This window comes from Strix uralensis, chromosome 9 (genome assembly GCF_047716275.1).
Source record: "Strix uralensis isolate ZFMK-TIS-50842 chromosome 9, bStrUra1, whole genome shotgun sequence".
In the NCBI taxonomy this organism is placed as follows: Eukaryota; Metazoa; Chordata; class Aves; order Strigiformes; family Strigidae; genus Strix; species Strix uralensis.
This window is the reverse complement of record NC_133980.1, coordinates 12,842,074-12,854,306: the sequence shown is the minus strand read 5'-3', so window position 1 is coordinate 12,854,306 and position 12,233 is coordinate 12,842,074. Positions and strand designations below refer to the sequence as shown.

The following is a 12,233-nucleotide window of genomic DNA, read 5'->3' as shown; positions in this document are numbered from 1 at the left end:
GGGCTCTAAAACCTTTGTCTACATAAATGCAAAGTATCAGATGTGTAGAGTCATCTAGGTCCATAACCTTGTCACATCCTCATCCCTTCCATGCCCACATGTGCTAGCCCCATGCTCTCTAGAGCAGCTTCTCTTACCTGCTGTGGGGCACATACACCCAGCCCTTAGTGCACCCTAATCCCCTCACAGCACCCGAGTCACATAGTGACAGTGTCACCACTTCACCACATCCTCTGCAGTGCCAGCCCTGGATTGATCAGTGCAACAGTTGGGATGAAGGATGGGCTGTGAACCAATCCTCCTTACATGGCAGCTAAAGCAAATCCTATGCATTTAATACATCATTAGAAGTGATTGAGAGAAGTTTAAGAAAGGAAGGCATGGAGCTCCCTGAGCACACTCAAGGTCCAGTGCCATGCGAGGCTTCTCAGACTTGAGTGTTTACCAGGTGCCAGGCTGCAGGAGGAAAATTCTTTAGACAGCTGTATTAATTTACAGGTCAGCCCTTAATGGCTGTGTTCCTGGAGCAGAAGAAAATCCATTGTGGATGCTGGTTAGCATCAGTGATCACTGGATCTGCCCAGGTCCTGGAGAAATACCAGATGGAGAGCCCCGGCAGCCTGCGGTCCCAGCCGTGGGCATCGTCCAGAGCTCCCCCTGCCCTGCACAACACCCATCTGGGGGGACACAGGCAGCAGCACATCCTTCACAGTCCATCCAGCTCTCAAGTAACATCCTCACAGTGATGAGTTGTTGCACAGAGAAGAATCAGCACATGAAGATTAACAGCCCCAACATGCTTCCTCAGGCATGCCAGACTGGCACTGCCTGGAGCCCTGGGTTATGGCAGCCAGGCACTGCTCATCCTGTCTTCCAACAGGCAGCCTGTCCTGGCGAGCAGGAAAGGAGGGAAACTGCGAGGGGAACAGAACATCATCATTTACAGTCCCGCCGTGCTGTCTCTGAAACACCAAGCTTGGCCACAAGCAGCTGGCAAAGCCTGCACGTGCCACATCCAAGTGCCACCAGAAGCAGGGGCTGACCCAGGGCATGAGCTGGACCAGGCAAGCGCTGGGCGGGGAGGAGGCATCACCCATCGTGCAGGGTCACACATGCGCACGCAAAGGCAAAGTGCAGCACACGAGGAGGGGCCACACAGACCACCAGCTCACTGCCCTCCACAGCTTGGCACCACCACACACAACAGAGGATGGGTGGCTCCTTGGCAAGTCACTGGGCTGAGCCTTCAGGTGCTGCAGCAGCTCCATAGGTCTCCCCAGTACCCTGTTTTCCAACCCATCACCTACACTGTCCATTCAGGCTGTTCACTCTTTAGGACAGCAGTTCTTTCCTTTGCACCAGTACCAAGCGCAGTCCAGCGGGGCCCTGCCCCCAGAAACTGCAGTAATCCAAGTAGCCTGTTGAAATAACAAGGATTAAAACGCAGCTGAAGTCTACAAACTCCCAACACGTTGGACCTGCAGGAATAGACTCCAGCAGTCCCTTCATCACCTTTTGGGGCCAAGAGCTTTTCAGCTCAGGTTCCATCCTCATGCAAACTAAGCCAAGTATCTTTCCTTGCCCAGAACAACAGAGACAGTTTTGCACCTCAAGGATCTGCAAATCCACATCTCTGGAAAACCAAACCTCACACTGAGTATTAATCCCTATTTAAAAGGGCAAAAGCAAACCAATGAGAGGTTTAACTTTTAACAAAGGTCTTAAATTTAAAACAGGGAGAGTATGGTAACAACAGGTTTGAATCAGTCTAAAAATACCAGTTAGCTGAGAAGATACAAGCATCACTAGCTAGTAGAAGGAACTATAAAGTTTTTCACCAATGGCCCTTCTCAAGTAAAAGGCTGAAGCACAGTGCTTTCTGTCCGAGGCACGGGACTAGCTGCTACACAACCCACGGAGCAGCGTTAAAAGCACTCTATACGTGTTACATGCTCCATATGACAACAGGAATGTGGGATGGTGGATCTCTATTTCAGATTCCCCAGCATGGTTTTATCTGCCATGAATAAAACAGGAAGCAGAGAATCTTCCAGGTTCCCCACACACCCCTGACTGTCTGGTTAAACCGTAGTTTCCTTTCAGGAAAGAGAAAGGAAAGAGGGGGGGAAAGAAAAAAAAGGAGAAGCAGCCAGCTGCAATATCAGACAGATTAAAAACTTCACACTAAGGAAAAATAAAGAATAACAGGAAAAAGCAGACACTGAACCTTCAACCAGTTACAGCAGCTAAACTTCTTCAGGTTCCTAACAAAATAGAGTTAAAAATTAACATTTGAGAGAAATATATCCATATGTTATGCAGCCTTTTTAACACACTCTTGCTTAAGAGACAGAAATCATACTTAAGCTATATTTTACTTGCTGACCACATGCATATATACTTATTTAACTCTACAGTGCTCTGCTGCCTTGCTGCATTAACCAGTGAAACTAAGAGGAAGAACATTACTGAATGGGAGCTGGCTTAAATTATCTTTACACCTAGGCCTGAAGAAACATTTTGCCTTTGAGTTCAATCCACTAAGCCAACTTTCCCTGCTACAGAAGGTTTCATTGGGTCCCTTGCTGTTGACTGGTGATCCACATGCCTGCCTCCACCAGCACACACTTTGATGCAATCCATCTGACTAAACAAAACAAAAAAATCCCAAGTTGCTTGCTAAAGCAGCAGTGATGCACTTACCAGCATCCAGGCAAGCTCCTTTGCTAACACGCTTCCCTCTCGAGCAGATCAAATTTGGAACAAGGTCCAGCAAGAGAGAACTGAGAACTGACCACAACAAGCTTCCAAAACAAGAAAGGGGGGGGGGGGGGGGGGGAACCAACCTTACTACAGGAATTCAGATCCTGCTTCCACCAGACCCTGAGTCACCTCCCCTCCCTTGCAATAGATCAGAGCAATGGGTAAACATTTCCAAATATGGAGATCAAAACTCCAAAGGATGTCAAAAAAAAAAATCACCCTTCTCTGTGCCAAAGCCAGGGATGACTTGCCCCTCTGGAGCCTGAGCTGAGCACATCACTGTTGCTGACCTACACACAGCCTGGACATAGGGACACGTGTCGCTGTCTTGACCTATGCTTTGGAGGCTCCTGGCTCAATGGGTGACACTGCATCTCTGTCCCCTCCCAGGGATGCACAGGGAGATGCAATGGGGGCAGCTCCAGGAGCCATCACCCCTTGTCCACTACAGCAAACCTCCCTCTCATCCCTTGACTCATCAGCACAAAACCTTGTAGAACTGATTTTTGGAGCGCTCTTTGGAGACAAATAGGCAAATTCAGGCTGTGTTTATAGTGACACCAGCTTGACACCAGAAAAGGCACAGCTCAGCCATCAGTCCCACTAGAGAGGTCCTGCTGCCACGTTCCACACCGGCTGCTCACCTGGGGCAGGGAAATCTCCCCTGTCCCGGCTCATCTAGCTGGCGCTTTGCGAAAAGCATGTATTTGATTTTGCTTTACCTGAAAAAAACAACCCACAGATCTGCAGAAAGGAACATGCTGCTTGGACAAGGCCAGATCTCCCTGCAGGGACAGGGAGCCCCAGGATGGCAGCACCCCTCAATCCCTGTGGGGACACACAATGCAGCATCCCATGGCAGGTGGGAACAGCGGAGCACCTACCATTCCCACCCCTGGGAAAGGGGCTTGAGGGTCAATGCTCAAGCCCATACAGCAAATTTAGGAGGCAGAACAGTTATACTCAGAGGACACAACTGTCCCTGCAGAGCCTGTCTGCACACAGGAGCAATATACCCATGCCACCACTCCCACAGGCATCGCTTCTTGGCTACAACAGCCAACCTGTGGGCAGCAGGGAGGTGACTACGCCTGCCAGCATGGGACAACAGCCTCCTCAGGCTGCAGCCATGGGCTCCAGGGAGCAGGCAGCCTCTCAGGAATGTGCAAATCAGGACAAATCAGGTTTTCAAGGGGAACAGGCCGCCGAGGCATCCAACCAGACCAGAGTGATTCCCCAGCACCACCCACAAGATGCTATTGAATTTATAGGGAAGGAATTCCAGAGCTGACTCTGCCCATGTATGGCCAAAACAAACTGTAAAAAAGCGACATTATAGTACATCTGGCTTTCACTGGTACTGAAGCGCAGGCTTCGGGAGGAGCTGAAATCCTGAAGTGACAGGGGTTGTACAATTAACTCTAGTAACCAGGCAGAGGTCAGGGGCCCATGGCAGCATGAGTTTAGCACCCGATATCACAGGTGACAGAAAATAATGAAAATCTTTTCTTCAGAGGAAAACAAAGATTTCTGCCATTTAGAATAAGAAGCACATTTAACTTAGTGATCTATCACTATCACTCCAAAAAATAAACCTTGCCAGGCAGCATCAGCACATGTCCATTATGCTGGTAGTTATAAAGGCAGCTTTAAAGAGCCAACAGTCCAAGTGGCACTAAGTGATGCACCAGGACAATGCCAATGCAATGTGGGCTGGGACTGGCTCTCAATGGGCAGCTGATCAATTAGTTTTCTAAAAACCCACTGAAGCCTCCCTCAGCGCCATGCGCCTCAGCCAGCAGCCAAGCCACCAGAAGCATTCTCCATGGCCAGAAATGGAGATGTTCCGAGCACGGTGGTAGAAGATGCTCCAAAACCAGGGTAAGAAGGGTCAGGTTTTACAAACTATGACTCAGTTTTCCGGCACCTTGCAGAAAACAATTCACAAGGTACTGCTTTTTGCAAGGAGAAACAGCAGGATGAAGTAAAGAATAAGGTAAGTCAAGAAAGGGAACCAAAGCATGGTGGAAGAGCACTGGAAGAGCAGGAACCCTGTCCCAGGCGTGCAGCAGCCCTTACTGCTCTGGGGTCCTGCAGCACAAACAGATCAAGGTTCTCCTTAACTGTTAAATGCCACTACCTCGCCTGCCCTGCCAGCGGGGGAAATACTAGCTGTGTCAGCTCCAGAGGCAAAGGGCTTACCGAACCAGAGAGGAATGCAGGCTGCAGTGGCACACGCGGTGGGGACAGGGAAAAGAAACCCAGGGGAACAGAGGCTGCTAGTGCTGCCTCCGTCTTTGCACCAGGGTCAGGCAGGGTACGTTTTATGGCTCCTGGAGTTGAAACCTGGGCTTCATGACCTTAGAGGGACTCTCATGCCAGAAACAAATATAGCTGTTAGAGGGGCTGGGAGTTCAGGGGCCTGAGCACATGAGGACAAACCGGTTCCTGGCTCCTGGCAGGCAGCCCAGCACTGCTTTTCAATAAGCACAAGTCGTACCCATCGGACCGGGAACGGGTGTGCATCTAAGCAGCATTCGCTGATGAGAGACCCACCATGCAGCTATTCCCCCAGCCTCATGTTCCCAGGGTTTACGATCTCCCCTTGGCTTCCCAGCTGAAATGGCATTATACCCCCTCTCTTGCTACTATACTCACTTTAAACAGTGGTACCTAAGCATGAGCTGGGGTTTAGTACCTCTGTTTTAGAGCACCTTCCACCCCAAATGACACAGAGAAACAGAGGGACAGATACATGCATGTCTAACCACAGCTCCCTGCTACATGGCACCGCAAGTCCCTCTCCTTGTCACAGCCCTAACTCTGGTAAGTAAAAGCTTGGGGGCCTGGGAATAAAATCCAACTCAAGCCTCCTGCACAACGCTACAGGTCATTATCAATCAGCCACTGGGTAGGCATGGCTAATTTAATTTAAATGACATTACGTAAGCAGAACAACTGAGAATATTTGATTCATAGAAATGTCTTGAAGGGGCAGAGAGCACAACTTGCATGGCATACATACACAAGGACTGCCGCAGCGTCACAGGAACACAGACCATGTAATGCACACAGCAAGGACCAGGGATGTTCGTACGCACACATGCACAACTACACACACGTTACGTCTCCTCCCCCAACATGCATAAAAGCAGACTTAGGGCTTGCAAGCTGAAGTCCTGTGCAGCCAGAAGTTAGCACAAATGTTTGTGACAGTTCCACTTTGCAGGCAAAGGCAAAAACCGGGTGCAGAGGAATAAATATAGAAAGAAGTCAGGCAGGCAAAGCAGGTGCTGGCTTGTAAAACCTTGGCCAGAAAGGCTCCCCAGGAGGTTGAATCTGGTAGTTTTGCAACAGCTCCACAGAGAGAAAGAAGAGACAGAAAAAGAAAAAAAAGGAGAACATGAATGCATATGCATTCTTTTATCACCATATATAGTATATACAGACATTTGGTATATACACCCCCAAGCTCTCATATGCCACCATGTAGTATATACTATATATGCATTGCACATCTTTGTTTCCATGTGCCTAGATTTGTACAGCGTGTGTGTATATATATATATGTATGTATGTGCATTTCTCATGCATGCATTTGTCATTACCCCCCACATCACCTATCCACACGTGCTGTCACACAACACACCGCTTGACAGAGCATGTCTAAAGCCTCAGTGCCATAGTCTGGGATGACTTCTGAACACTCACAGCTTCTCCCTGCTGAGCCCTTCCCCACCAAAGCCTCTGGGTGCAAGCACCACCAGGGAACCACCAGTTTGTCTTTTATTTTCCAGTGACCCCACCCTCACCTCCACACTCTGTTAGGAGAGGACTTTTTTTTTTTTTTAACAGAGAACCATGAACAAGGGTGCCATTGTCATAAAAGTCACAGATCCTTCCGAGAAGTTGCCTCTCTCGCCTGTGAAGCGTGTTTACGTACCAGTTCTCACGCTGTACAGCCTTGCTGGTGGGATGAACTCAGAGAGCTTTTGGAGACACGCGGGGCTCTGCCAGAGTCACGACTTTGGGTTTCTTTCCCAGCCCTGTGAAGAGAGAGATACCCGTGTGATGCATGCTGGATGGGCCTTCTGACGGCTTGTCTCCAAAACTTGCAGTTTAACCCACACAACTTCTGGGAAACGCAGCATTTTCCTCCCCAGCTTTCTTAGGCAGAAGCCTCCATACTCCTGGACTCCTTTTGGAACCCCCCAAAACTGAGCATCACCACCTCTAACTGGGCCAATGACCAGCACCAGCTGCCACAGCTTGGCCAACAACTTGCATCTCCCCAAGCCACAGCTCCTTTACTGCTCTTAATGCCCCTGAGAAAGTGGAGGTAAAAGGAGACACAAAATGAGGCATAAGAGAACAGGGTGAATCCATCACTCATCTCCATGACCTCAGGCACAGCGAGGGAGCTAGGAAGCATCATTTAATTTGGTTCAAACTCAGGGGGTTTATCACTACCACGAGCAGCTACACCACCACCCAGTTCACCAGCCCTCCACCTCAGCACAGCCTTTTCTTTGAGGAGCTCTGCCCAATTCCCATCAGGGACTGCCTCACTCTTTCCTGTAGCTGCAAAGCAGACACGACTCTTTCTTGAAGTGACCGACTCAGTATCATTTTTCTCCTCCGCAGAAGATGAAGGTAGAGCAGAGGGGACAGCCAGGCCACATGACCGCCCTCTTGCACATGGCATGCCAGGGCACATGGCGGGGTGCATCCCATAGAGATAAACAGCATCTGAATCGCACACTCCTTCCTGCTGCCACCAGCCTACGGCCAGTATCCCATCCCAGCCACATCCTGGTCACTCTGACAGCCCTATCTCTGCTCATGACAAGTGCAGGCTTGCCTCGTCATCACTGTTCAGCAGAAAACGTTACTGCTATTTGCTGCTGTAATGATGGAAATGCTCAGTTCAGGCTTGTGTTTGTTGTACCTGTGCTGCTCATGTGAGTGCATGTGAGCCCACGAGTCTACAACCAACATGCAGCAAAATGCAAAAGAGTGCTGGTGGCTCACGGTCCAGGTCCCTCCTCCCTGTCACATGGTGAGATGGCTTCCTGCCCCTGCCAGCACCTCTAGTCCCTCACACCATGCCTGATGCTACAGCAGCCAGGAGAGCAACTGGGCTCTCACCTCTCCCAGTGGTCGCTGATCTCCATTGAGCCAACGGCCCAAGAGCACACCAAGGTCCACCCTGACCCAGGCAGCATCTTCCAAGCTCCATAGTCCCTGTGGTGGCACCCAGCCCTGATTCCCCACGGTGCTGGGCAGGTGTAAAAGTCCCCAGGACCCTCAACATTCCCTGCAGGGGTGATAAGGACAAATTGAACTGGAAATCGCAATGGCCTCTCCCACTCACTGCAGGCTTGGGACGAAGATGAGTAACCGCAGGTTTTTATTGCTGGTGAACTCAGCCAAAGAGCAATTTCTCTCCATCCATCAAGGAGGAGACAAGTACAAGCAAATATTATGGTTGTGCATGTTTACTTTTCATTTTAAAATGATGTAGAGTTATATACAATTTAGGTCCTTCCCACAGGCTCCTGGCAAAATGCCCTTCAGTCTTATCTGCAAAGGCAGAAGACAACAACATTCCCCTCTGGTTCCAACACCATTTCAATTCAACTCACAACAGCACCTCCGGGAGTTCCAGGTAAGACAATATTTCTTGGGACCCAACCTGTGTTTAAAAGATCTTGGCTCGGGCTTGTCTTTCACCGCGTTTAACTCGAGAAATGTTTACAAGATCAGTTATAGGATTCGGCAGACTTGACTAGTTGAACCGCATCTTCCTGTCTTTACTTTCCACACCAGCCGTCCCCATCACCTTGTGACTGACGTTCCTGCAGCAAGGTGAGCAGGACCCCACATACCCTCCTTGAGGCACCCAGCTGAAGCCTGCTGTGGAACCACCCTCCCCAGCAGCAACTGGGGCCCAGCATGGTCCCAGAGGGGCAGCAACCCATTGATGCCCAGGCACATGTTCCCTCCTGGTTACACATGCACAGTCGGGCAGGACAGGGACAGTCTGACTGGTCACAGAAATATCTACCTGAGCCAGTCTGTCAAACTACTCCATTTGTGACTCCATTTCTTTACCAGGAAGCTGCAAAAGTCAGTCTGGGTCTTTGAGCACAGAAATACCCAGAAGACAAACGCAGAGGACAGACCCAAGGTATCAGAAGAGCTGCAAAACTGCTGCATCGCAAGCCATCAAGCCATGATGCCACCACCAAATCAGACCTCTTCAAGACATGATCTCAACGAGCATTTTCCATCGGGGAGCATTTCTCAAGACTCGAGGCCCCCAAACCTGAAGATCAGCAGAGCTCCTCTCCCCAAAGTCCCTCTTCTCAGTTGCCTGTACACATCTCTCAGCAAGGAGCACCTCTGAGAGACTCGCACCAGAGAGGACTAAATAGAGGCTTAGCAAAGCGATGCCTTAACCATGCCAGTGCTGCTGGGGAAGCAGGCAAGAGATACAGATCTTGAGACAACAAGTCCCAAAAAAGGGTCTGCCCCTCACAATCACGCTCGTTCCTGCTTTGTCTCAGGTAAAGACAAATAAGTGCACAGTAGAGACATACCCAAATCACTGCCATCGATTCCAGCACAAGTCTTTCCCCCACTGAAGTGCCCAGAGAAACAGATGCAAAGACTGTCCCTAAGGAACTCTGGGTTTCATACATCCCCCAACAACCTTTACAGGGAATATCCAGGTGCTTTTACAACAAAAATAGTAACAACGGGCAGGCTTTTAGCACTACAAAACTGAGGTCCTCTTAGTTCAGAGCCACCACAACAGATGCTCAGTGGCCTGCACACAGCTGATTTCCATCTTGCAACAAGAAATCCCAGCTTTCTATCACAGTCCTGCAAGAGATAACAGCAGGAAAGTCTCTTTGGTAACACAGCTTTACACTGTCAAGCTCCCATCTGGCGTAACTCAAGTACGACTCTTGTGCCTCCAGATCACCAACTACAGAGGCCGAGACTTCGGAGCCTGTATACACCTACGTGTGCACATCTGCATCTTCATTTTTATGCCTAGCACAATACAAACCACTTATTTTTATGCACCATTTCAATAGGCTATTTATCATTTAAAAGGAATTTAAAGCAAATGCCCAAACAGCAGGAATCAGCTATCACAGACAAAGCACTAAGTAGAGTCTCTGAAACTACCAGAACCAGAATTTATCAAAAGAGCACGTCCTTCACAAAAGATTTTTTTTCTTCATTTGTTTCTTCCAACTAGTTAAATTTAAGGTACAGCTCCTAAAAAGCTGAGAAAGTAATTAGAAGTTTAAAAAGTCATCCCAAGCTGAAAGGAAAATAAGGTGAGAGGCCAAGATCTATGAACTCCAAAATCCTTAAAGATGTGATGATCAGAAACAGTCCAATCACCTACTGGCTGATAATACTGATGCAGTATTATCAACAGTAAGAATCAACATTTCTCAAGAAAAACAAAAGCAATACAAATTTAACACACAAGTAGAGTATGAAAAGCAAGGTTTCCTGTTTGCAGATTTAAATCTAAAAGCAGTACTTTACAATGCCCGAATTAAAACATCAATCCTTTGTCATGGTTTCAGTTTTCTTATATAGTTCAGATTTTTCAGAAATGGACAGTTTAAAACCTCTGCAAGAATTCCAAGTTTCAAAGAAGTACAATCAGCACTTTCAGAAAAACAGGCATCCCTAGCATAACTTTTCAGTGGTCACTTAGAAATTGAGGTAACCAGACTCCCCAGTCCCTTTCTTTTAGAAAATCTTACCCATGAAAATAATTTCAGCAAGCACTAATTACACTTCTCACATAACAGCCTGGCTGAATGTTGTCCTTTTTTCGGGCTACTTGGAAGTTGCGTTCACTTTCACATGTCCTTTACACTTGAAAGTGTTACCAATATTCAGAGCTTAATTTATTATTTTTTTAAAATCAGTATGGCTATACTTCTAGAAGCCCAAGCATGAACACCAGTTAAACTGGGATAAAGCAGTCTTGTGCTGGGATCCTTCGTTCCTGTTCCTTCATGGATCAGATGGCTCAGGCTGGCTGCCACAAGGAAAACTGTCATTTTAACTGTTCCAGTCCCCAATTTTTAAGCTCAGACAAGCTCCCGGCAAGTCAGTCATCAGCACGAACTGACACGGGTCCCTCCTGTATGATTGGCAGGTGTACATACAGGTCCCCAGACAACAACCCCATTCAATCTGACCTTTTCAAACGAAAAACACTTAAAAGCCTGCCCTGTTCTGTCGTATGTATTTTTAAGTCTTTCCTGCGCTGTGCCAATATATTTGTTATTTGCTGGCCAAAGTCCCCAAACTCAGAAATCTCATGTTATCTCCTCCACTGCCAGAGCCCTGATCGTCAGCCATTCTGGCCACCACCAGCACTGAGGGAGACATCTGAGGCCTCCACGTCCTCACACATCAGAAAATCACATCCCTTGCATGCAAACCTCAATTCAGAGTCCAAACCCAACTTAAAATTCAGCTTATATGTATGGGTAGCTTTACACTTAAAGACAGCCACCCAGAGGCACGGACTTATCTTGCTATCCTGGGACACTGGTGCCTGCAGGATCCATCCAGCCCTGACTAATAGCTTTCTGTGTTTGCTTCTGTGCTTCTCAGGTTTCATTTATTAAAATTAAACTGCTCAACTCAAAAGTACGCTGCTGAAGTTAGCTAATAAAAAGATCACGCAAGATAACAAAAGCTGGAGACACGTTTCCTCCGCTCTGCTGCCAGCAGTGGCACCTGCTCAGAAAGTCATCAATACAAACAGCAACAGCTAATACGCCCAACTGCTGCCTTTTGGGAGGCCAGATCCTGTGTTGGTGTAAAGCAGCAACTACGCGAATAGCGAGTTTTGATCTGCAAGGAAGCACACACCCCTCCTATATCGTACTCAGCACAGAGCTGCTTTCAAATCCGCAGCAGCCCCATGTGTCAAAATTAGCTGTAATGGGACTTATCACTTCCGAACTCCTGGTCCAGCCCTGACGCTGGAGGAAGGCTGATGCTGGCCGCAGCACAGATCATCAGCTCCGATGGGGAAAATTAGCTCCCATAAAAAAGCAAACTCACTGGCAGCCCCTGGCATTAAAGCATTTCCCTGTGGGAGCCCCGGGGTCCTGCAGCAGTGGCACACCCAGCTTCACGGCCAGGGGACTCATTTTTATCTTTGCTGTCAGATTCATCCTGGGGTTCATAAAATGAGACTAAAACAAGAGGAAAAAAAAAAAGAAGAGCAGGAGAGTAGGGGGAAGAAGCAGGAGAAACCACTCCAGTGGCACGGCAGCGCCAAAGTGATGGCATCCAGCTTTCCCGGATTGAGACTGCTGTATTACAACAAACAAAAAAATCACTTTGGGCAGGACAGATTTAAGCAGTGGCTAAGGAAGCTACGAAACAGCCCTACCTACAGCATCCTGGTGGCC

The 12,233-nt window shown here is 48.4% G+C and overlaps 1 protein-coding gene across 21 annotated transcripts in view; it reads right to left on the bottom strand.

Annotated features, from left to right (window-relative positions):
• LPP (LIM domain containing preferred translocation partner in lipoma) overlaps nucleotides 1-12,233 on the bottom strand; it is a 348,425-nt gene that overhangs the window by 316,271 nt on the left and 19,921 nt on the right. For 11 of the 21 annotated variants that reach the window (XM_074877369.1, XM_074877381.1, XM_074877374.1 and 8 more), the window contains exon 2: nucleotides 6,707-6,809. The exons of 2 other annotated variants lie outside the window; for them this stretch is intronic. The gene's annotated coding sequence lies outside the window, so the exon portion shown is untranslated. Of the gene's footprint in view, nucleotides 1-2,703; nucleotides 2,805-6,070; nucleotides 6,121-6,706; nucleotides 6,810-7,274; nucleotides 7,294-7,332; nucleotides 7,419-7,911; nucleotides 7,931-12,233 lie in introns of those variants that run through there. 8 more of the 21 variants (XM_074877366.1, XM_074877378.1, XM_074877368.1 and 5 more) reach the window with 6 other exon arrangements.